Source organism: Camelus ferus, chromosome 8 (assembly GCF_009834535.1).
Source record: "Camelus ferus isolate YT-003-E chromosome 8, BCGSAC_Cfer_1.0, whole genome shotgun sequence".
Classification (NCBI taxonomy): Eukaryota; Metazoa; Chordata; class Mammalia; order Artiodactyla; family Camelidae; genus Camelus; species Camelus ferus.
Window position 1 is genome coordinate 26,454,643 of NC_045703.1, and position 12,290 is coordinate 26,466,932.

The following is a 12,290-nucleotide window of genomic DNA, read 5'->3' on the forward strand; positions in this document are numbered from 1 at the left end:
TGGCTTCATCTTCACTGAGTGCCCCGCATGGCCATCAGCTCCAGCTTCTCCGGGAAGCCTGTCTGATCACCCCTGTTCTTCTCTGGACTCACTGTATTTCCTCTCCGTATCAGGTATCGCTTGATTTGGCAGATACTCATAGAGTTCCCATTATATCTTTGCTTTTTACATTTATTTAGTGTTTTCTTAAATCTCTATATACATTGACTACCTCTTGAAGGTAATAATTTTATAATCCTCAAAATCACTGCCTTGCACAAAGACCCCAAATGAATATCTTTAAAATGAATAGGGTCTCTTGACTTTATAAAAATGTCATTTTCCACACTGCAAGAGACAGCTTACCTAGAACAAACAACAAATAAATGTACCATCATCTTGAAATGTGCGCCTACCAAAAAGTGATATTGTACTTCTAATTTTTTCTCTGTTATAAGCATTTTCATGTTTCTAATTATTTAATTTTTTATGAAATAAAAATACTTGGCTAACCAGGTTCCCTTTAATGACATTGTTGAATGGGCTGCTCAGTCTCACATTCCCTGTTGGTCTTGGTCCTTCCTTCAAATAAAACACTTCCCTTTCAAATAGTTATGCTTTTAGTTAGGATATAGTGTAATATTCTAATACCATATCTACTATATCTTTCACATGAAGTGGTATATGTTTGACTACCCCATTTTTCTCAGTTATATATCTTTTCACGGAGTTTATTATTTTTGTTTTAATGAGAAACTGGTGAAAATCAAGTTACCCATATGATTTGTTGTTCTACTGTGGGTGCATTGTACTAGGAAATTCAATTCTATGTCAGATCCTTGTCTTCATCCTAGTTTTTCTTCCACAGCATCCTATATTTGGAGAGTCATTCATGGCCCATTGGGAAAGGTTAGAACTATAATTAGACCTTTTCTCTAGACACTTGAGCAATGGAATTCATGAAGGTTAGTAACAGCTTTCCATTAATTGTTCCCTTGTGGTTCTCCAGTAAAGCCGTTAACTTATGTACCGGGGCTGCTACCCACAGCATCCTTGCACTGACATTTGAGGCTGTGATTAGAATGTCATTGCTTTCCAATACTTCATTGTTATTCAGGGGACACATTCGATGTTTCTCCCCTCATACTGCAGGGATCACAAATTCAGACACACGAAAAATATCATCTCTGTTTCTTTATCATCGGAAGAGGGCTTTTGAAAGTGGGTTTGTTCTGAATACAGTGTTCCTTCCAGACTCTGTTCTGCACAGTGTCACTGTCTTGTCTTTCAAACTAATGGGAACAAAGCAGAATCATTCTTTATGTGCAAAGCAGTGCACCCCAAGGGCAAAACATCTATCAGTATGAAAAATAGTCAAGTAACAACCAAGAAATTGTGTTTTGTGGAAGCTCACGGGCCTGATTGTATGTTTGAGCCAGCACACTGCCATGTTAGTTTTCTCAGATCTTTGAACTTAGTAGTTTCTTATTCAAATGTCTTTCTTAGCATTTATATGGCCTACATTCAACTATTCCGTTTGTCCTGTCAGTTCTCACCTATAACTCAGCTAAGACTGAGATTTACGGAGCTGGAGAGCACAATTATCCTTCTGTCTCAGAAATAAATTACAACTCCAAAGCCCTGCTCTCTCCTCATCCCACTCATTCATTAAAAAAAAAAAAAAAATTCGTCACCATGGATAGCATGAGGGTATCATATTGTAATGAATAATGCCTCCCAGCTCCCCCTTCTCTTTTTCCTTCCTTACTCCCTCTTAACGCATGTGTTTGTGTGTGTGTGTGTGTGTGTGTGTGTGTGTGTGTGTGTGTGTAGTGCTTGTATACATACGTATATGAGTTGATCCATTGCACTGAACTCCTCATATTTCAGATTCTATAGAGTGAGGTGTCATGATATCATTTCGGTTCTTATCACTGAGGCCATTTTAGACATCAAAAAAAAAAAAAAAGAAGACTTTTTTATATGTGCTGCACCTTAATGTAGATACTTGACATATTGCATTCTTGTGAAAAAAAGGATTACTTTTTGGCCTCCAGAAGTGGCTGAAGAGTACCTGCAAAATTGAAATGATCATGATGAAACTCTGTAGTGCAGGGTCAAGGGAAGTTAGAAGGATTATTAAACAGCTGGAAAACCAGACTGAAGGGGAAAGTTCCCAGAAGTGAGATTATTGAGGGCATAGCAGAGAAGTCAGAATGGAGACTAGATTGAAGTGTCTGAAAAGTTAGAATGCAGAATGTTTTAAAAGTTCACACTCTTTACTGACTACAGTCAAGAAGAAAATGGGCACAGAGTTATTAGATTGACATAAAATTTTTCCTAGGGGTCAAGATTTAAAGCATTGATGTTTTCAGTGTAATTAATTACACTAGGAAGAAACTTGTACTGTTGAAATTATTTGAAAAATCTGCGTATGGGGTTGTAAGATAAACAAAATTAATTCTTTAGTCATGAATGTGTCTTTTATTAGCTGTCAGGGTTAGGGTGCAATGAAAGAAGACTGATTTTAGAGTTCCTGGGACAAAGAGGTAAGAGGTTGTGGAGGACCCCTATTGACATGGACACATGGACATATCTATTGCAAATTTCTCTGTATAAAACAGAGGATGAAGGGGCCTGTCACAGGAGTGCAAAGTTGGGTGAAAAGAACAAACCTGTCATCCCAAGGTGTAGCTCAAAGAGGACTGGTTATTGGAAGAGGATGGATCATCAACAGACCAAGGTGGGGTTGGGGAACATGAGAGTTTTAGAAGGTGTGAAGTGAAATGGACAAGAGAGCTTAAGAGCCTTAGGAGTCTTGGGGCATTACATTAACTTCTGGTCAGTGCTTGGAGTTTGTGCCAGTGATGTACTGGGAAGACGGGGTCGGGTGCACAAAATCACTTTCTGAAGGAAAAACACCAGGTGGATTGAGACTGAGGACAAGGACTCTTAGAATACACGTTTTGGAGTGAGGGCTTAATGGATGCGAAAGAACCAGTGTAGAAATTAGGGTAGTCACCAAACCCGTCAGGTCCTTTAGATCTTCAGAACTTGAGAGATTGACTCTTCTTTCTTACACAATAGGATACATTCTGAAGATGAAATGACATACAAGAAATACTTGAGGTTGGATGTAAAATATTAATATTCTTTTGTCCAATGTGCATTTATTGAGTAGCTTCTCTGAGCGCAAAGTGCTGTTCTAGGTGGTTGGGGTTTATCAATGAAGAAAGAAGACAAATCTCTCTGCCCACCTGGAGCTTATATTTGAGTGTGCAGTAAACTAATGATGAATAGGTAAATTATATAATATTTAGAAGGTAATGAGTGGTATTGAAAACAGAAAAGAGCAGGGTGAGGGGGATTTGGCAGTGCCCTGTGGAGGGTTACGATCTGAACAAGGACTTGCAAGAGGTGTGGGGAGGGAGTGATGTGGACATTTATGGCAAGAACATTCCAGGAGCAACAGGAACAGCCAGCACAAAGGCTTTAAAGCAGGGGTCTCTTTAAAGAACCACAAGGCAAGTATGGCTGTTGCCAAATAAGCTAAACAGGGAGGAGCCAGCACAATGCCAGATACTGGTACCTTCTTGAATGTTCTGACTCAATCTATCGTTCAGCTACTGAACTCTCAAGGAGAAAAATAGTCAGAGAATTAAAACTTTTAAAGCAAACAAAATAAATTACTGTTAAACCAGAAAACCATTTCAAAAATTCAGAATTATGTTCTGATACAACTTGTGCCATGAAGGTATGAGAACATAACATTTTTTAGATTCTTACCAGAAATGGAATTAAGAGATGCAGCTCCAGTCTTTCTCTGTAGCCTTTTTCTGGTTTACACACATAGATACTTTTGACTTCCTCATACTTAAGTTTTTGATTTGATGTTTTATACTCCAGTTGATTTAAAACAATTAAATATTGACTATTCTTTCTAGATAACCTTTAATTTAGTATTTATGCACTTTTACTGTATCTTCCATTTATAACATGGCCTGCTTGTAATTTCCACATTCATATATGTAGAAATGCAACTTTATTTTCTAGAACTCAATTCCAATTGCTTTGGAATCACTATTTATTATTACTATTCCCAATGGCTGCAAAAATTTACATATTTTAGAAATGCTGTAATCCTGCACCTTCAATCTTTTCTGTAAGTATTTGAATTCAGGCTTCTTCCCTCCCTCCGTTCACCCACAGGGCAAGTGAAGCTAACACACTTCTCTGTCCTCCCCATATACTGTGCTGTTGTCGCGCTGCTGGTTCAGCGGGGGTCCTGTTATCCCCTCTTAGGAACCCGTCCATTTCCTTGTGCTGATCAGGTCTCCATGTTGGCTTTTGTTGACACCTGTCAGTTGCTGCCTATCAGGGAACAGTTGGGAAGAAGCTACCTCTCTCCTGGGAGTTGGGACTTACTTTCCATCTCACCACTATCCTGGGTTTTCAAGTTCAAGAAGAAGAGCAAAAAGAGGCCCCATGCTCACATCACAAATCACAATGTTCTGGCTTCCCTTTCCCTCCCATCACCTTCTTCCCACCAGTTTAGCCTTCAACCCATCCCAGAAAGGATTTTTCAACCTCCTCATGGAACAGATGAGGCTGCAAGTACTTTGCATCTAGTATCTTCCTTAATCCAAATTATTAGAAAAAAATTTGTTCTCTGGGGTTACCAGCTTCTGGTTCTTGATATTGAAAGGGGAGTTTCTGGAATTTATCTCTCATAAATTTTGGCTCTTGCAAAGAAAAGCTTTGGCTCTCACAACCGTTGCAGCTGAAATAATTTTTGATGCTCATTTTACAGTTCAACCTTGAAATTGTAATCACCCAGTCACTGGAAGCTTCAGCCTCAGTGGGTGAAGGTCTGTAAAGAAGCAGGACAAAACATAACCAATTTTCCATAAAACACACATTTAGCTGAAGGCTTTGTTATTGTCGGTGCTTAACAATTTTACTTCTTTGCTGCAATGTATTTCTAAATGCTGCAAGGCAAATCACCTTACAGTTCATCTAAGGAAGCTGAATATTCCTGCATAAATAGGAGGTTAAATTGTCATTTTTGCTTTCCAAATCATCCTGAGATGGAACACTTGCAAGGAGATAACTCTCTTCTAGATCGTAAATGCTTAATGAGGACAGATAACGCAGTCTTATCTTCTTTTGGTTAAACTGCTCAATGATCTACACACCAGAGTTGCAAAACGAACGCTTTCTTTCAAGCCACTAAGTGGAAAAGAAGCACGTGCTGGGGGAAAGGGACAGAAGAACTGGCTGAGAATCCTGTTTTCTCATTAAAAGCTGTCGAATTTTAGACAATTGTTCTGCTAAGTCTCAGTTTCATTATTTCTAATACAGGGATATAATTTAAATCTTATGTACTATTTGTGAGGTTACCCAAGATAATATATTTCAAAGTTCTTTGTGAACAATTTATAATACACTATGTAACCATAGGGTGCTGTTATTAATAATAAAAATAATGGCCAGGAAAGATAATACTTAAAAAAATCAGGTTAGAATTTATGTCATTTCAGATGTGAGCTGCTTACTATAACCTTGAGAACTGTCTGTTTTGAAAGCACTTTAATCCGTATCAATTGAAGATCTACTACGTCCTCAGTACTCTGCAGTACTTGTCATCTCAAAGGCACATCATAAAAGTTTGTTTTTTTTTTCCTTTTAAGGACAAATAGTGTTTTCAGACCATAATGACTGAAAGGAGAAGAATGAACAATGGACAATATTGTAGTGTAGAAAAAGTGTTAATTTATTTGTATTTGACCTATCAAAATCATATATCAATGCACAGGTAATTTAAATAATATTGTTTTCTTTTAAAAATCCTTTATGAAAATCTGATTCCTTTAGTAAAATGTGTTTCTGTTTCACTTACTGAGTATATAAAGTATTTAATAGCTTATGTAGAATGAGTTGGAACAAGTGCTATAAAATAATTATAGTATATATTTCTTGATTCAATTTAACTGAATAACTGATTATCATATTAACCTGGTGAGTAAACAAAAAGAACAATGTGATGGTTAAACTCTGACCTTGGCTTTCAAAAGAAAAGATTGATATAATACTGTGCCTGACTTTCTCCCTATTTTGTATTACAGAATTTTCATGTGACCTTTAATTGTAAAGTTAGATAGCAGCTTTGAGAAATACTGTTTTAATGAAAGAATTTTAAATATACAACATGCACCTGGTTTAAAAATAATTACACCTCACTGAAGGTGCAAAATTAAAAGCAAAAATTCACCTCCATCCTGTCTCTTCCCAGGATAATTTTCTGGGGGTGGCCAGGATTTTTATTATGTGTTTAATTGTTCTGTTGAATATAAGCATAATTCTGAAGTGTTTATGCCTCTGTTTCTTTTTTTATTGAGATATAATTGACATAAAATACTGCATTAGTTTTAGGTGTACAATGTAAAGATTATATATATATATATATATCTCAAAATGGTCACCAAAAAAATTTAAGATCTATCACCATACAATTACAGATTTGTGTGTGAATGTGTGATCAGAACTTTTAAGAATTTCTCACTTAGGAACTTTTAAATATAAATACAGTATCATTAGCTATAGTCATCATGTTGTCCATTACATTCCCCAAACTTACTTATCTTACAGCTGGAAGTCTGCACTTCTTGACCATCTTCACCTATTTTGCTCATCCTCTACCCCTGCCTCTGGAAACCACCAATCTGTTGTCTATGAGCTTGGTTTTTGCTTTTTTTTTTTTTTTGGTTGTTGTTTGTTTTTCTAGATTCTACATGTAAGTGAGATCATACAGTATTTGTCTTTCTCTGACTTATTTCACTTAGCATAATGCCCTCAACTTCCATCCATGTTGTCTCAAATGGCAGGATATTTTTTTTCCTTTTATGGCTGAATGATGTTCATTGCATCTATATACCACATTTTCTTTATCCACTCATCTACCAATGGGCACTTAGGTTGCTTCCATATCTTGCCTAGTGTAAATGCTGCAGTAAATATGGGGGTACAGAGATCTTGCTTCAATTTCTTGATTATTCGATTTAACATACTTAGTCTACTTCCTACCTCCTTTACTGTCCTATCATTTAGAGATTTTCCTAATTAGCCCATTGTTTTTTAAATACTTCTGGTGGTTATCTTCATATTGACTTCAAATAATGTTCTTCAACTTCTATTCCTTTCTCTATCTACATTAACTAGATAACTGTTTACTCTTTTCATGTTGAGTACTTCTAAACTTACCCTCTGTGCATCACTGTTCTCTACCTTCCTCCTATACCTTCATCAGCTATGCCACTGCTTTATTTTTTTTTTAACTTCATTAAGTTTTACAACCTATACATTTCATTCTATGTAATTAAGTCTCTCGTATTGTTACTGTAGTGGTTCCCAACTCTGGTTGCTAATCATCTAGAGGTGTTAAAAAATGTTGATGCCAATCCTCACCTCAGATCAATTAAATCAGGATCTCTAGTGTTGAGCCTGTGAATTATTATTTTTCTTAAGCTACTCTAGTAATTCTAATATGCCACCAACCTTAAGTACTATGTGTATATTGATTAGTCTAAAAATGGAAAACCAATAATTAGCATTTATACTATTATGATTATACCAATATTATTAAGTAGAATCCCAAATATGTGTGTGTTTGTGAGTTTGTGTGTGTGTGATTATATCCTAGACAGGAAACATATTCTTATTTTACTAATCTTACGTGGCACCAATCCTATGTGCATGCTATTATCAAGTGTCAAATTCAAGTTCAAATGGATTCTCTTCTTTTAAACTTCAACGACTAAGTAAAGTCTGGCCGTAGTATATGTTGAGTTATATTTATCTCATGGTTTATTGTTTCTTCCTACTTCCAGAGTGTCAAATTCTTTTTTTTTTTTAACTATTGATAGAAGAGATATGTATTTTGTTACAGTCTGAAAATCTTTTCAGTTCTTAGTCATACAAATTGTTGAATGTAATCCACCCACTTCTTGGATTCATTATTTATACAATTTCTGTTTTCAGAAAAGATAAATGTAATGTAAAATTTTAACTTTGTTTTTGCTTTCATAATTATTTAGAGATATCCATAGTTTTCTTCATTCAAATCATTTTTCTTTAGAACTTTTTCAAAATTTAATCTTGTTGAAATATTTGGTCTAACACCAACAACATGTGATGCAATTCAATTCTGACACTAACTCCCTAGAGTTGGCATGGACCCCATAGGTTAAGAACAAAGCCCTCCACCACACTTCCTTTATTTCGGACGCCAGCCACAGCTCTCAGAGTATTCCAAAGCCACCCACACTTCTGAATGACTGGCTACAAATTTGGGAGTTCCCATGATTTCCTCAGTTTCTATAATTCACTAGGATGACACAGAGAACTCAGGAAAGTGCTATATTATGGTTACAGTCTTACTATAAAGGACACTTGTGGTGTGAGTTCTGGCAAGGATCACAGGGCTTCTGTGCCCTCCGCTTGTTGAATCAGGGCATGTCAACCTCCCAGCACATCCATGTGGTCACCAATCAGGAAGCTCCACTGACCTTCCTCCTCCAGAGTCTTTATTTATTTATTTTTTTTAATGTAGACATAATTCATTAAATCATTGAGCACATAATTGAACTCAATCTCCAGCCCCTCAACCTCTCCCCAGAGGTCAGATGTTTGAATGTCCCTATCCTCTAATCAGGTGGTTGGTCTTTCTGGTGACCAGGCCCCAACCTGATGCTCTCTGGAGGCCACCAGGAGTCACCTCCTCAGCATAACAAAGTCACTCCTACCACTCAGGACATTTCAAGGGTTTCTGAAGAGCCATGCCACGAACCTAGGACAAAGACCAGACAAATTAGCTACTATACCATACCATTTAACACGGCGGGGAGGTGTGGTGGAGAGGAGGACACACAGGGAAATAGGAGTGCTGCCTGATTTTGTGCGATGAGGAGTTGCGGTGGCATTTTCCCCCACAGAATTGCATATTCTGTGGTGCTATAATTTATCAGCAGTAAGGGATAGTGAGTAAGAGGTTTATTATTTAATATCTTTATCCTCTTACTATTCTTTTAACACTTTTCGAGTGGTTTCTGTAACTAGGCCAAGAGCGCAACCCTAGTTCAATGAGAAACTCCCTCTCTTCCTCACCAAGACTAAGGTTTTAAAATTAACTAGACAGTTCTGATTTTAGAAGGGAAAATTTCCGGTATTTTAACCCATAACTTGTAATGACGGGACTATTGTTTACATGCATCAACCAGCAAATAATAATAATTATTGTTCTAATTATAATGACTAACATCCCCTGAGGGCTTACTGGGAGATATGCTTCACATTCAGTGCTTTGTTTACTCTTCACCGCAAACCTACAGGGTAGGCATTAATATCATTTGCAGTTTGCAGAAAGCGAGGCCAGGAGATGTTAGGCAAGTTGTCCATGTTCGTACAATTAATGGTAGCACTAGAACTTGAACCTAGGTCTGTTTGACTTCAAAACGTGCTCTTAACTACTATGATATACTGGTTGTTTTTCTCTTTGGGCTACCCAACAATGTGGGGACTACAGCTAATCATGCATTCTGAAGACATTTGGAAGGATATATAATGAGATTTTTTTTCCAGGCTATTTCAATAGATGGTAACTTTCTATAATTGTCTTGAAACAACCTGAGCCCATAATTATTGTTAGTTATTGGGTCTCTCGTTTTAAAGAAAGGCTAAATGTGTCCATCATTTTTATGCCTGCACTATAGACTTGCCTTGATAACACCTTTGATGATGACTTTGGGGACATTTAACAGTTGTTGTGTTTATTATCTAGAATCCACATTTCCTACATTTTTAAAAAAGTCAGAGTTGTGAGGAGAGAGCAAGTGTGCAGCTGGTCAGAACAATTATTTGGAGCTGCAGGCAATTTGTATATATCTAACTGGAGAGCTGTTATAAAATACCTTACTGAATTTGAAAAGGTTAGGGAGTCTGGGGGGGTTATCACATATTGTCTCATCTTGCCTGAGGTCATGCAATTTCTGCCCACACAGAACAAGGAAGGGAATGCAGGGAAAATGGTGCCCCGTGCTTGCTGCTTCACAACGGTGGGCGTTTGATTGAGTCAGTCTTAGTGCTTTTATTCAGTGGGGGGACATCTTAGCAGAGTGCTACCAAGCATCTGTGTTTTAGAGGTGCTACAGTATCAGCCTGGGTCGCATTTTCTCCATCTCTTTTACAATCTGCCCAGCTTCTGAGAAATCACTGCCATTTCCTTCTTCCTGCAATCAAAATGTCAGTTCCTCCCACCAAATAGGTTTTGCTCCTTGACTATGAACATGTAGACCCATAAAAAAGCTCATGTGAATCAAGTTTATAGTGACAGAGCAGTGGCCTTCTTTTACATAAAAATACAAGAGCCATCTTTTTAAAGAGATTAAAAACAGCCCTTTTCAAAGGGAAGAGCAGAGTGTTTTACTCCATCAACAGGTCACTTACTACAACTTTGGGTGGGTACAGAGCAGTCACTGTGCCAAGCAGGAAAATCTTCGTTGTCATAAGGAGGATCAGGCTGTAAACAATGGTCTGCAGATCCTTCCCAGCATTTGTGAATATTAACATTTAGTTCAAGTGCCACTTTCTTAATTATTCTTAGACACGTTGTTTTTAGTACCCTCTCCCTTTCCCAAGGCCAGCTGGGAGAAACAGAGCAGAGCCTCTGTTTGGTCTGCACATCCTGGGCAGAGCCTTCACCCAGTGGCCAGGCTGGGAAATACTTAGGCCACCTTCAAAGAAGACTGCGAGGAACTGGCAGTCACTATTCACATATATTTGGGGCACTTGGAATCCAATTAGAGTAATTGAAGCTAGGCAATGTAATGAAAAGACTGGTTCATTCTACTTGCTTTCCCTGTCATTAAATTTTAGTGAGCCTACTCTTACTCTCCTTTTTTTTTTTTTTTTTTTTGAGGGGATGAACAGCTTCTTTCCTGTCCCTGCCCACAAATGCTCAAAATGCCAAAAATAAAATTATGGCTCACTTGATGAGAGGAAACAAACAATGCCTGGCCAGTAGGAAGATCTGATATTCACATCAAAGTTCTTGTCAACGGATGTCATTGGATCCTAGTAAAATAGGTAAAATGTTTGTATATTTCAAGTTGGAAACTTACATGGAGAAAAAGCTTAAAACTGTCACAATCAAGGTATGTTTCTTTCACCTACCATACATTTTTCACTTGAAGACAATTAGTATCTTAAAGTTCTAAGCAGAATGTTATTCCCATTTTTTATCTCCTCTGTTAAACTCTTCAGGTGCCTTATGGTATTAATGTTAATTTTTATGCATAATGTAAATGTAATACTCTGAGGTGTGAATTCTTAATGATGGAAGTTTGAGTGGCATATTTAAGAGCTGACAGATGTACGCAGACTTGTACAGGACAGTCATAGTGCTGCTAAGAGTGAGAATCTGATTACAAAAATGAAGAAAGTATTTGGAAACAAAATAACCAAACTTTCAGGAGCTTGCCTCCCATGTAATGAATGCCTGTCATCAGGTGGTGATTAATCTAATGATCCTTCTCTTGATCCTGAGCTATGCAGCTATCTTATCACTGACTCCTAGAGCTGGTTGAGGATGGAGGGGAATCTCCAGTCCCAAAACTAAATTTACCCAGGTCCCCAACACTCCTTTGTGCCCACGTATACATAAACACAGCCTAAGACCATGTGGGCTGATCAAAACTGACTGAACAATTTATAGATTAATGAATTAGTGCATGTTTAAACTTCCAGCTAACAAGGTAATCATTTGTTTACCTAACAAGCTGTAGTTTGATTACAGGTCATTATTGGCCATTAAAAAATGAAACGTTTGCATATCCAAACTAGGTATTTTGTGTTCTATTTCACATCAAGGGGGCGCTTTCCAAAGCTAACGTTAACAGCTCTCATTAACATACAAAGTAGATTTTGTATTTAACATTTGTATTTAACGTTTGGAATTTGACCATTGGCAAACACGTGTGCTTATTTATTGCTTTAAAAATATAATCTGGTATACAGCATGACATAATGAAAATAAAAGAGAATCTGGAGTGAGAAGTTCAGGATTCTTATCTTAGTATTGCCAGTTTATAAGCTGTGTGATCTTGGACAATTGATCAACCTCTCTAAGCTACACAAATCAAACTCTGAACTAAAAATACCTGAATTACCTGCTGTATAGGATTTCAGCAAGCATCAACAAAGACTGCAAACTCCTTGAGAACAAGTATAACAACTTAAACAGTCAAGAACAACAAATA